Source organism: Hyaloscypha bicolor (genome assembly GCF_002865645.1).
Source record: "Hyaloscypha bicolor E unplaced genomic scaffold K444scaffold_53, whole genome shotgun sequence".
Taxonomy (NCBI): Eukaryota; Fungi; Ascomycota; class Leotiomycetes; order Helotiales; family Hyaloscyphaceae; genus Hyaloscypha; species Hyaloscypha bicolor.
In genome coordinates, this window is record NW_020194555.1 from 1918103 (window position 1) to 1930176 (window position 12074).

A 12074-nucleotide genomic window follows, 5' to 3' on the forward strand; every position below is an offset into this window, starting at 1 on the left:
CTAGTGCGGTCTTCTTAGCTATGGCGTAGCTAATTAGGGGAGCCTGGCGGGAAGGGGTAGGATTCTAGGCAGAAGGGCCAAATACGCATAAAGAATAAGTACCGAGCATTATGAGGCGGAGGTTATTGGGTTATTAAAAAGGAAGGAAGAAGGGAAAGAAGCGAGTAATAGAGTCGCGAGATTTTTATACCCCGCAAAAGCGGCGGCCGGCCCGTATATACGCCTTGCCTAATACGGCGATTACGGTTTCCGCATACGGGCTTGCCGTCTAGTCATTTACTAATCTAAATAAGTTTTGGATATAGATAAGAAATAGTATAAGAAATATAGGGCTATTTTATAAAATACTAATAAATATAGATCTAAATACTTTAATACTATTATTAAAAGCTAGTTATAATACTCGGTTATCTAAGAATAATAATACCCAGAAAATAAGACTAATAAATAGTAATAAACTAATTATAATCTATAATAGCCTATTTTTAAATATATAATTAAAGGCACTTTTAATATCTAGAAAAAGAATACTAGTTTTTAGTTTATAGGACTTATTAGCTTCTATTTTATTTTATAATAATAAAGTAGTATTAATAGCTAATTTATAGAATCTATTTCTTATTTAAAAATAGTATAATAGATTACTAGTCTCGACTAAATAACTAAATTGCCTAGCTAGTATTTTTTTAGAACCCTTTTCTAAATAATTAAATAGAGAAATAACTTAATATATTTTAAATAAAAAATAGTTTAATTTTCTTAATTTCTTTAAAATAAAGCTAGTAGCTTATTTCCAGATTTTAGAATAGTATTCCTTATTAATAAATAAGAAATATAGCTTATAAAAAATATCTGGAAAAATTCTATAAATATAAATTATAATCTCTTAAGTAACTAAGTCTGGTTCTGGGATTTTTCCCTTTATCTTAGAAATACAGGCTTATTCTAGTTCTATTTTAAATAAAATAGACCAGTTCTATTTTAAGCTAGGCCTATAGTTTATTAGACTAGTAGATTTAGTAATTAGAAATAGTAGGAAAAGTATAGTTCTAAAAATATTATCCTTTTTTTAGAAAGTCAATTTTAGCTTATTATTACTATTTAAGATACTAGATATAGATTAATATATAATATCTTTAGTATATTTTATAGCTTTAAAAATCGAGTAGAAATCTTTATTTTCTAAGAACTTATTCTAATATATTAGCTTAGTACTTTTAATAGTATTAAAATAGGTATTTTTTATATTTTAGAATTCTTATTTATAGAAAGTATATTCTAAAGCTTTAGATTTATAGTTATAGTATAGTATTAATTTATATAAGGTCTTTAAGTCCTTATTCTACTAAGGTTTAGAATATAGACTAGTAATAGATTTTGAAATACTATTACTAGCTACTTCTATTATTCTATTAATAAAGCCTTTTATTAATAGGTCTAGTTTATAGTTTCTAGATATATTAGTAAATAGAAAGAATATATTCTTAAAGCTATTAATAAGGTAGCTTATAAATTTAGTCCAGTCTGCTTTTTTAGTATTAAATCTAACTGGATTAGAACTAGAGCTATAAGTCAATTTACTAATAATAAATATAACTCCAAAGTAATTAGAACCTAAATCTAATAATATTTACTATTCTATTAGTAATAAAGCTTAAGTCTAATATAAAAGAAATAGATATATTAGATTTATAAAAGATATTTTTCTCTGGTTTATTTAATAGCCTTAGAGAATAGTTCTTTATATAGCTAATTAAATAAACTATATAATTACTTTAAGGTTTAAAGGAATTTTACTAAAGATAATATATATTAAAATTACCTAGTAATAAAGAGCTATTATAGAAAGTAGTAAGTAAAATATCTTCTTTTAATATAGTTAATATATTATTAAAGTCTTCTAGATAAATTATATTATAGAAATTAATTAATTATATTTTTAGTATATTTAAACTTAAGTCTATAATTAAGTAATTAGGATTATTTAGTAAATTTAAGGCTAAACTAGCTTATAGTTTATAAGCTATATAAAATAGAGTTCTAGATCTTAGGATATTATAATTCGGGAGTATTTGGAAATAGCTAGAATATATAATAGAATAATATTTTTAATTATTATTTCCTATTATTATCTAAAGCTTCTGAATTACTAGAACTTTAATATTTAGTTCTATAGCTATTTATAAAATGTTTTTAGTAATAGAGCTATTATAATTTATATTAATTTATAGTATTTTAATATAGCTATTTATTAATAGTAATAGTAGAAATTATAGTAGTAATAGCTTTTTTAATTACTAAATAAACCTTATATAACTTAGAACTAGCTAAATAAATAGCATTTAAATAATTAGAATATTTAGTAGTTATATAAAAGTATTTTTTATTCTTTTTTTTATAAATAAAACAAAAATAGCTTTGTCGGAATAGTCGGAATTAATAGGGAGGTAAGGTCTTAAAAACTAAAGTCTTAAAGAGTAAAGTAAAGTAATGGTTTAAATCATAAACTAAAGAGTAAAGTGATTTTAAAGTACTATTTAAGTGCTTGATTTTCTGGTTCTAAGGAGGGAAATCTAGCTACTTAAATAATAAAATCTAGCTATACTAAACTACGAGAATGACTCATAACTCTATTAATTATAATAAGTACGGCCTATAAATCCACCGATTATTAGAAATCAAATTATAAGACAGCTAAATAAATGTCTTATTAAATCGTAATTATGGCTTAATAGATATCCCGATCTTATAAACCGAATCCTTAGTTCCAAATCCAAGTCACGTTCTTAATTAGCTAAGAGCTTACTAAGAAATCACGTTCTTAATTAGCTAAGAGCTTACTAAGAAATCACGTTCTTAATTAGCTAAGAACTTACTAAGAGATTTTAGCTACTTATAAGAGGGCTCTCTTAAATAAGAGATAAAATAGCCTAATAAGGCTAGTTTAATTTTTATAATTTATAGTTATTAGTTAAGGTAACTATTTAATATAAAAATTTAAGTCTTTATAGAATAATAATTCTTAAGTTAAAGACTTTTTAAATCTCTTAGTTACTACTTTAATTTTGGAATTTAATAATTAAAGTAATTATTAATTAAAGTAATTATTAATTAAAGTAGATTTTGTTTTAAATATAAAATACTATATATAGTAGTATATTATATAAAAAGGTTCTAGTGTTTTTTATTTAATATATAATAACTTATATTATTAAAGAAAGTAATATATAAATAATTATTTAATTATTTAAATATAATAACTATCTTTTTAATCTATTATAAACTTTCTAGCTTATAGGTTTTTTGAGGATTTATTTCCTGGTCCTTTAACTACTAATACTATAAAACTAGTATAATTACTCTAAAGTTTATATAACTCTTCTTTAACTATTTGGTTTCTCCGGGAAGTATTCCGGAGAAATAAAGTAAATCTAATTTTTTTTCTTTTTCTTTTAATGTGCTTTATTAGTTTAGAACTATATAGTACGGCTAGCTAGCTAGCGTGTGTCTCAGTAGCTAATATACAGGCCCAAAATCCAATATAGGTGTAATAAATAGTTAGGGACATATCCCTAGAATAAAAACTTAAGGAAATAAAGAAAATAAGTATAAATCGTAAATCCTCTCCTATTTCCTATTCCCCTTTTCCCCTATTCCCTTTCTCCTATTTCCTCTCCTATTTCCTCTCTTATTTCCACTTCCTCTATTTTTACGCTTTGCTTAATATATTATTTTCTTATATATATACTAGTTTCTTTTAATAATACTAGTATATTTAATATTTTAATTTCCGTATATAATAGTAATTATAGGTTAAAAGTACTAGCTTCCAGGCTCCCTTTAAATAGACTAAATAGTCTAAAACATTTCTTTTTATATAGTATATAATATAGAAGGAAGTACTTTGTATTCTTAGTTTTACTATATTTGTATTTATTATTAGATACTATTTTTAGCCTATATAAATAGGACTTTAAATATCCGTAGCCTAGCTTTAGCTAGAAGAATATACTAGCTATAGGCCTAAGTATTTCTATAGATAGGTTTATTTTTCTGGATACTTTCTATAGATATATATTACTATATAATTCTAGCTAGGTTTTCGGTTTAGTATAAGATTCTAAAAGTAGTCTATACTCTAGTTTCTTAACTTTATTAATTTCAATCTCTAGGAAAGTAAAGAAGGTTTTTACTAATTCAGATTCTAATATAGGAGAAGTAGTACCTAGCTTAGCTAGTATATCTACTTCTTTATTCCTTATTATATCTATATGCCCTGGAACCCAGATTAGTTCTATATTAGCTCCTTTAGCTTTAAGGGCCTTAGTAGCTAATATAGCTCTAATCTATTAACTTTGACCGGGCTTATTAGAAGGAGTTTTTAGTCTTAGTAAACTAGCTTGGTTATCTATATAGATATTAAAAAGCTCTTCTCTTTTTGCTTTACTACTAGTATATTTAATAGCCCTAGTAATGCCTTCTAGTTCTCCGTTATAGACTATAGTACTAGCTCCTATATTCTGGCTTTCTCTATATTTAGCTATAACCGGAATATAAGGAGTTTCGTAACTATAAACCACGAGCCCTAGGCCTATTCCGATTCCTTTTTTAGTTTAAGATCTATCTATATATATAGATAATATAAAGCTACTATTATATAAAGTCTTTAGGTAGAAATTATATAATATAGTAGTCTTTTCCTTTAGCTCTTTTAATATAGTAATTTTATAAGGCACTTCTCTATTCCAGGGAGTAAAATAGAAGTGTCTTATAGTCTCTAGATCTCTAGGGTCTACTAGATTACTAATAGAATTCACTATAGTTTCTATTTGAGACTTTTTAGCCAAGTAATCTCGCTTTAGATTAGTATTTAGACTATAAATAGAGTCTATATTAGATTCTATTACTTCTAAATCTCTAGATCTTTGGAAGAACTTCTCGAACTCTAGTCTAATAGGGTGTTTTAGACTTAGTTTAAGGATACGGAAGGCATATTAATATTAACTATGGTTTAGCCTTATAATAGGTGGAACTAAAGCTAATTCGACTTCTATAGGAATAATAGGAGTAGTTTTGAATACTTCTAGGGTTTTCCTTAGGATTAGGTTTTAAATTACCTATAAAGGCCGAATTTGAGCTTTGCTTTTAGTTTTCTACTATAGTATAGAACCATAGTCTATTATACTAGTAATATAGGCTAAATATAGCTATCTAATTATAAAAGGAGATAAGCCACATAATATATTTATAAGTCTTTATATCTTATAAAAGGCTTGTTTTGTTTTAGATACCCTATAGGCTATATATTTCTTAAATCTGAGATTTTTATTAAAATAGATCCCTAGCTATTTGACTACTTTACTAGGGGAAACTAGTTCCCTATTAGGTAGTTTTAGACTAGGCTTATTTTTGGAATTATTAAAATAAATAAGCTTTATTTTATCTATATTAAAGCTAATAGTATTCTTTTTCCCTAAATTAACTATATTTTTTACTTTCCGTTCTAGGGTCTTTATATTCTTTTTAAGACTTTTAGAAGTAGTAGTAAGGGATATATTATCTAAATAAGATCTGAATTTAATATTTATTAACTTAAATAAGTCTCGGATATAGATAAGAAATAATATAGGAGATATAGGGCTATCTTATAAAATACTAGTAAGTATAGACCTAAATACTTTAATATTATTATTAAAAGCTAGTTATAATACTCGGTTATCTAGGAATAATAATACCTAGAGAATAAGGCTAGTAAGTAGTAGTAAACTAATTATAATCTATAATAGCCTATTCTTAGATATGTAATTAAAAGTACCTTTAATATCTAGGAAGAGAGTACTAGTTTTTAGCTTATAGGACTTATTAGTTTCTACTTTATTTTATAGTAATAAAGTAATATTAATAGCTAACTTATAGAGCCTATCTCCTATTTAGGAATAATATAGTAGGTTACTAGTCTTAACTAAATAGCTACGGGCTTAGAGAATTATGAGTATACAAAAACATTTTCCGGTTTTTTTTACTCCCCTTACTTTCACACCCACACTTCACCCACCTTCAGAACTCACTCAATACACCTCAGCCCTTTGGCCCCAGGCTCTAGAACCTACTATAAGTAGAGCTAGAACAGGCTAAATGGCCCCCCCTGACCCCCCGGGCTCTAGCCCCCCTCCCATCGACTTTCAAGAGCTCGGAGAGCTTCCAGAGGGCCCTAGCGAGGAACTAGAGCTACCCACTAGCTCCCCACTAGCCCGGTTTAGCCAGGGAGCTCAATTCGCATTCAATTTAGCTATAAATCTAATCTTTTTAGACGAACTCGCAGCCCCTTTTCCTTAGCCTAATTTAGCTAGTGCGGCTCGACTAAGCCGCCTCCAGAACGGGCTAAAGCGTGGCCCTAGCGCGAGTAATATTAATAGTAATATTAATAAGGAATACTAAAACCACGGAAACTACTACTAATACCAAAATCAAGCTTCGAATAAAGCTAAATTACTAATTCGTTAAGCCCGGGACTTAATAGTCAAAGCTATTACTATTACCCCGTCATATGACTAGTAATCTCGACTACTAGATTTAGTAGAAATCTTTAGGGAATACACAGAATTCGGCCATATTCGCTATACTAGTACTTTACTAGCTTTATAGGTAGCGAACCTCGAAAATGCCACTAAACGGATCGAAATTTAGTCAAGAACTCAAGCTAAGCTAGCTACTCAAGCTAAAACTACCTCCGAAAAGCCTACTTGGGCTAAAATCGCTACTCAAGAACCACAAACACACTCGGAATTATACTCGGAAAAGAACTGGACTTTAGTATTATATACTAAGTCTAAAAATCAGGGAGGAAAAGGCCCTAGTATACTTACTAGTGGCGGTAGTGCTCGTGGCACTAATAAACCACCCAGTGCACGTGACACTAGTGGTTCTGGTACTCGTGATACTAGATCTATAGCCCTCTCTAGGAAATGCACCTTCCTACTAGCTTATATAGAGTAGGCTAGCTCGTTCTCTGCTATTTTAACTCGTAATTTGCTTAATACTGCTTTCCGCTCTAAGGGAATTAAGGGACTAGTAATCTCTATGGTTTTTCTTTCCTCGAAAAATAATATTATAGTTAATACTACTCCCGAATTCAACTCTGACTTTCTGGTTCAAAATTAAGCTATTATAAAGGGAGTACTTCCCTTAGTTATAAGCATATAAAAAGGAGAACCTTAGTATAAAGTTATTATTTACGGTTTACCTATTCGTGAGTTTAATATACCCGAAGGAATAGACTTAGTCCTAGAAGAAATTAAGATCTTTAATAAGGGACTAGAGCCTATTAGCTAGCCCTATTAGGCTATTTCTAAGGAGAAAAGAAACTTAGGCCTCTAGCGAGCCGGTTTAGTAGTAGTGGTATTTCCTACCGAGATTTAAGCTAATAGAGCTATTAAAAATAGACTTCTTATAGCCGGGATCTCTGCTAAAGTAGTAAAATACCATATTATTTCTAGTACTATATAGTATACTAGGTATGCAGGGTACGGGCACTTAGATTCTATTTGCAAAAAGGAACCTAAGTGCTTACTATGTGGTGAGGGTCACGTGACTGAGAACCATTTTTGCTCTATCTGTAAGAAGAAGGGTAAAAAATGCCCCTATATGATTACTAAATACTCTAATTACTTAAGCACTGCCCACTTAGCTAGTTCTAAGCTATGTGAGGTTTATTTAGTAATTAAAAAAGCTACTATTACTATAATTCCTACTATTACTATTAATAAGTAGCTATGTTAAAGTACTATAAGTTAATGTGAATCGTAATAGCTTTACTACTGAAAACGTCTTGCAAATAGCTATAGAACTAGATATTAAAGTCCTAGTAATCCAGGAGCCTTGGGTAATAGCAGGGAATAATAATCGGGAATATTATTCTATTATATACTCTAGCTATTTCCAAATACTCCCGAATTATAGTACCCTGAGGCCTAGAACCCTATTTTATATAGCTCGCGAACTGCAAGCTAGTCTAGCCTCAAACTCACTAAGTAATCCTAATTACTTAATTATAGACTTAAGTCTAGGTATACTAAAAATGCAGCTAATTAATTTCTATAATATAATTTACCCAGAAAACCCTAATAGTATATTAACTATATTAAGAGAGAATATCTTACTTATTACTCTCTATAATAGCTCTTTATTACTAGGTGATTTTAATATATATTATCCTTAGTAGAATTCCCTTAAACCTTAAAGTAGTCATATAGTTTATTTAATTAGCTATATAGAGAACTATTCTCTAAGGCTATTAAATAAACCAGGGGAAGATACCTTCTATAGACCTAATATATTCATTCCTTTTATATTAGACTTAAGTTTTGCTACTAGTAAAATAGTAACTAAGATTAAAGACTAGCAAGTACTACTAGACTTAGGTTCTAATTACTTCGGGGTTCTATTTACTATTAGTAAGTCGACTTATAGCTCTAGTTCTAATCCAGTCAGATTTAATACTAAGAAAGCGGACTGGGCTAAATTTATAAGCTACCTTATTAATAGCCTTGAGAATATGCCCTTTCTACTTACTAGTATACCTGGAAACCATGAACTAGACCTATTAGCAGAAGACTTTACTAATAGAATAGTAGAAGTAGCTAGTAATAGTATTCCAAAATCTATTACTAGTCCGTATTCTAAACCCTAGTAAAATAAGGACTTAAAGACCTTACGTAAATTAATGCTATACTATAGCTATAAGTCTAAAGCTTTAGGGTATACTCTCTATAAATAAGAACTCCAAAATGCAAAAAACACCTATTTTAATACTATTAAGAGTACTAAGCTAGCGTACTAGAATAAGTTCTTAGAAAATAAAGACCCCTAGTCAATTTTTAAAGCTATGAAATATACTAAAGATACTATATATTAACCTATTCCTAGTATCTTAGATAATAGTTCAAATAAGCTAAAATCGACTTTTTAAGAGAAGTGTAATATCTTTAGAACTATACTTTTCCTACTATTCCCTATTACTAAGCCTACTAGTTTAATAAACTATAGGTCTAGCTCAAAGTAAGACTGGCCTATTTTGTCTAAAATAGAGCTAGAATAAGCCTGTATTTCTAAGGTAAAGGGGAAAACCCCTGGACCAGACTTAGTTACTTAAGAGATTATAGTTCATACTTATAAAGCTTCTCTAGATATCTTTTATAGGCTATACTCCTTATTTATTAATAAGGGATACTATCCTAAAGTCTGGAAATAAGCTACTGGCTTTATTCTAAAGAAATTAGGGAAACCAAACTATTTCCTACTCAAAGTATATCAAGTTATTTCCCTACTTAATTACTTAGGGAAGGTTTCTGAGAGAATACTAGCTAGGCGACTTAGCTATTTAGCCGAGACTAGTAACCTACTATATTACTCCCAAATAGGAGGTAGGCTCCACAAGTTAGCTATTAATACTGCTTTATTATTATAAAATAAAGTAGAATTAAATAAGTCCTATAAGCTGAAAACTAGTACTTTCTTCCTAGATATTAAAGGCGCCTTTAATCACGTATCCAAGAATAGGCTATTACAGATTATAATTAGTTTATTACTACCTACTAGCCTTATTCTATGGGTATTATTATTCCTAGATAACCGAGTATTACGACTAGCTTTTAATAATAGTATTAAAGTATTTAGGTCTATACTTACTAGTATTTTATAAGGTAGCCCTATATCCCCTATACTATTCCTTATCTATATCCGAGACTTATTTAAGTTAGTAAATATTAAATTCAGATCCTATTTAAATAATATATCCCTTACTACTACTTCTAAAAGTCTAAAGAAAAATATTAAGACTTTAGAAAAAGAAGTAAAGGATATAGTCAATTTAGGGAAAAAGAATACTATTAGCTTTAATATAGATAAAACAGAGCTTATTTATTTTAATAATTCCAAAAATAAGCCTAGTCTAAAATTACCTAATAGGGAACTAGTTTCCCCTAGTAAAGTAGTTAAATAGCTAGGAATCTATTTTAATAAAAATCTCAAATTTAAGAAACATATAGCCTATAGGGCTTCTAAAACAAAACAAGCCTTTTATAGGATATAGAGACTTACAAATATATTGCGTGGCTTATCTCCTTTTATAATTAGATAGCTATATTTAGCCTATATTACTAGTATAATAGACTATGGTTCTATACTATAGTAGAAGACTAAAAGCAAAGCTCAAATTCGGCCTTTATAGGCAATTCAAAACCTAGCCCTAAGGAAAACCCTAGGAATATTCAAAACTACTTCTATTATTCCTATAGAGGTCGAATTAGCTTTAGTTCCACCTATTATAAGACTAAACCATAGTCGACGTTAATATACCTTCCGTATTCTTAAACTAAGTTTAAAATACTTTATTAGACTAGAGTTCGAGAAGTTCTTCTAAAGATCCCGTAATTTAGAACTAGTAGAATCTAATATAGACTCTATTTATAGTCTAAATACTAATCTAAAGCGAAATCGCATGGCCAAAAAGTCTTAAATAGAAACTATAATAGACTCTATTAGTAATCTAATAGACCCTAAAGACCTAGAGACTATAAGACACTTTTATTTTGCCCCTTGGGATAGAGAAGTGCCTTATAAAATTACTATATTAAAAGAGCCAAAGGAAGAGACTACTATATTATATAACTTCTATCTAAAGACTTTATATAATAATAGCTCTATACTATCTATATATATAAATGGATCTTAAACTGAAAAAGGACTTGGAGTAGGCCTAGGGCTCGTAGTTTATAGTCACGAAACCCCTTATATTCCGGTCATAGCTAAATATAGAGAAAGCCAGAATATAGGAGCTAGTACTATAGTCTATAATAGAGAACTAGAAGGCATTACTAGGGCTATTAAGTACACTAGTAGTAAAGCAAAAAAAAAAAAGCTTTTTAATATCTTTATAAATAACCAAGCTAGTTTACTAAGATTAAAAACTTCTTCTAATAAGCCAGGACAAAGTTAATAGATTAGAGCTATACTAGCTACTAAGGCCCTTAAAGCTAAAGAAGCTAATATAGAACTAATCTGGGTTCCAGGGCATATAAATATAATAGGGAATAAAGAAGTAGACAAACTAGCTAAGCTAGGTACTACTTCTCCTATATTAGAACCTGAATTAGTAAAAACCTCCTTTGCTTTCCTAGGGATTAAAATTAATAAAGTTAAGAAACTAGAGTATAAACTACTTTTAGAATCTTATACTAAACCGAAAACCCAGCTAGAATCATATAGTAATATATATTCATAGAAAGTATCCAGAAAAATAAACCTACCTTTAGGAACTTTTAGGCCCCTAGCTAGTGCCTTCTTCTAGCTAAAGCTAGGCTACGGATATTTAAAGTCTTATTTATATAGGCTAAATATAATATCTAATAATAAATATAAATATAGAAAGACTAAGAATGCAAAATACCTCCTTTTATACTATATGCTATATAGGGAGAAATGACTTAGACTATTTAGTTTATTTAAAGGAAGCTTGGAAGCTAGTGCTTTTAACCTATAATTACTATTATATACGGAAATTAGGATATTAAATATACTAGTATTCTTAAAAGAAACTAGTATATATATAAGAAAATGGCATATTAAGCGAAGCGTGAAAGTAGAAGAAGTAGAAGAAGTAGAAGAAGTAGAAGAAGTAGAAGAAGTAGAAGAAGTAGGAGATAAAGGAGAGAATAAAGATGAAGAAGATGAAGAAAATGAAGAAGATGAAGAAGATGAAGAAGATGAAGAAGATGAAGAAGTCCCTAACTATTTACTACCCTATATTAGAATTTGGGCCTGCATATAAAGCTACTAAGACTCACGCTAGCTTAGCTAGCCGTACTATATAGTTCTAAACTAATTAAAAGAAAAAAAAAAAAAAAAAAAAATAGTCTTAACTAAATAACTAAGTTGCCTAGCTAGTATTCTTTTAGAAACCTTTCCTAGATAATTAAGTAAGGAAATAACTTAATATGCCTTAGATAAGAAATAGTTTAGTTTTCCTAGTTTCTTTAGAATAAAGCTAGTAGCTTATTTCCAGACTTTAGGGTAGT